The sequence below is a fragment of the Tuber melanosporum genome (genome assembly GCF_000151645.1).
Source record: "Tuber melanosporum whole genome shotgun sequence assembly, scaffold_53, strain Mel28".
Taxonomy (NCBI): domain Eukaryota; kingdom Fungi; phylum Ascomycota; class Pezizomycetes; order Pezizales; family Tuberaceae; genus Tuber; species Tuber melanosporum.
The window spans coordinates 662,345-664,854 of record NW_003299099.1 but is presented as its reverse complement, the minus strand read 5'-3'; the positions used below and the strand labels follow the sequence as shown (position 1 = coordinate 664,854).

At 45.4% G+C, this 2,510-nt stretch overlaps 1 protein-coding gene; it reads right to left on the bottom strand.

Annotated features, from left to right (window-relative positions):
• Nucleotides 1-2,127: 2,127 nt before the first annotated feature.
• Nucleotides 2,128-2,510, bottom strand: part of GSTUM_00009205001 (uncharacterized protein) — a 3,886-nt gene continuing 3,503 nt past the window's right edge. Inside the window, exon 7 of the mRNA XM_002840554.2 lies at nt 2,128-2,510. This exon is cut by the window's right edge and continues 577 nt beyond it.

The window sequence follows — 2,510 nt, the reverse complement described above, 5'->3', positions numbered from 1 at the left end:
CCTACCCCCCGCAATTCCATTCCATTCAACACACCCCCTTCCCAATCCTTAAAATGTAAAAGTTGCCAATCTACAATACCTACCTACCTACCAAAAAGCGTTACAGTGCTCAGCCTTCCCTCATCCATGAATTGAACCATAGAAACCCCCATGCCAGCCATCCAGGCGGCCAGCCAAAAGAAGAAAAATAACCCCAATTATGATACCACCAAGAAATCTTATAACCCGTAGGTTAAAACTTCCCCCCCCTCCTCCATTTTTATGATCCACGCAAGGATCGACTTGTACAACACTCCCCTTCCTCCTTCCTCCTGCTCATTCTACTCATCCCATACTGTACTCTGGTGTACTCACGCGTTGTATGCCTTCCATATAGAACCCTACCACCAGCGTATAACGAGCCAACAAACATCTGATATCCCCCCCATGGTCCACGGAAAACCCTTGCTCCGGTTCTAGTTGGTTGCCCAGGTGTGCATCACTGAGTGACTGACAGACTGACAGACTGACAGACTGATCGATCAAACACCTCCTGCTATACTCTAATTGTGCCAAAACCCGCTGATCTGATCCCATACGCACATCCCCCTGAACACGAATTGGCAACTCGTACTCCGGCCGCCTTTTGGGCAGAAAGGGGGGAGGGAAGGGGGGGCAAAACCCGGGGTCAGGTATTGCTTGAACCAGGAGGTTAGCATATGTTTTTTTCAAGTCATTTTAATTCCGTTTATACTAATAATAATTAAAAAAAAAAAAAAAAAAAAAAAAAAAGACAGCTCAGGTATGTATGCATGTGTGCATGAAAATATGCATGATATATATGTATGTGTGTGTATGTGAAGCTATCCTGACCATGTTTGGGGGGAGTGATCCGAGTAGAGAGGTTCAGTTCACTTTCCTTTCGATTGGGGTGGGAGCGAGCGCGGGAAGTGAAGTGAAGTCAAGGGGCAGTTGTATGATTGAATAACTCTGGAGAAGTGCGAGGGGGGGGAAAGGGACTTCCCAGGTCCTGCCCTGCCTGCGTACGCTAAAGTCAGTATACGCAGTGCTTTATCATGCGCTGAAAACTGATTTCTTTGGGAGCTATTGGCTTGTAACAGGAGAGCAAGAAAATACCTTCACTTATTTCGACTGCCGTACAGTAGAGCACTCTACTTTACAGTGCCGGGGGCTACCCCCCTGGAGAAACCAAACACAGTCAACCGAAATAACGCAGGAGAAAGTTGTGCCGAATAAAGAAAATGGTAATAAAAAGTTCGGAAGAGTGAATGTTGCCCTAGATTGTCTGGGTAAACAGAGCAGGGTAGAATAGTCGAGTCAAGTTGACTACACAGAGTATTATACAAAACTTTATATACAAAACTTTTATAGCAAAGCGAGGAAAATAAAAAAAAGCTCAAAATGGATTATGACGTAGGTTCCCCTATACCGCGAACGAGCCTGCAATATATTACCCGCACTACAGTTACTATTATCACCAAAAGATAACCCCTCCCTTCTCTCCTCCTTTACTCAGTCACTTGCCCGTACCGTACGATAATTACTTTACCAAAAACGGCAGCAGCAGCTATAGGGCACCTCAGTCATCCAGAACCAGAGCTATACAAGACTAGTTATCGCATCACGGAGGACAAGCAAGCTAAGTAAACAACCCCGATATAATAACGTTAGCGATAATTCGATGTAAGAAAGCAAGCAAGCGCGCAATGGAAAAAGGAAGAAGCAAAGGAAACGCCTGCCATCGGTAGGGACGTGCACACAGCATCCCTTCTTACTTCCTTCCTACACATCATGTCAGTCAGTCAGTAAGCAAGGAGATCGGTGCAGAGTGAGGTCGGGTCGGGTCAGTCGAACGAATGTAACCCTACCAATTGAGATAAGTTAAAAAAGAGCTCAGTGCTAGGTGTGAACGGGCACCGGTAATCATGGCTTCCCCTCTCCATCCATGCTCCACCATCTCCGATTTTTCCCCTTCTTCCAAAGAGTCCCCCAATAAAAAATACCACACGTTATCCAATCGAAGGAAAAAAGATGTCAATTTCGATCTCGGCTCAATCCAATCTCGTTGTTATGCAATCCACTCACTCATCACTCACACGCCGACAAAGCCGTAAACAAATTGTAGCATCAGTAGTAGTCGGCATCTTCAAATTCAACTATCTGGTTGCAAAAAAAGAGCGGCATAATCATGAAAAGTTAAACTCGTCCTGCTCCTTCCGTTTCATCCCAAGCAACAATCCATCCTTTCCCCTCGCAGAACATAAGAATGAAAGAAGAAGAAAAAGAAAGAAAAAAACCTCACAATGACACCTCTATTGCTTCCCTCCGCCCGGAAATTCAAGATCAGGGGGAAAGGAGTAGGAAAAGGTGAGCTAAGAAGAGTGGGAGAAGTAGAATAAGCGAAGAGAAGAAAAAAAGGGAGGATAAACACTCCCGCCGAGCAAATTTTTTTGTCACTCCTAATGCAATGATAAGGCCCGAGGGCACAAAGGTGGGTCGACAACGCCGAG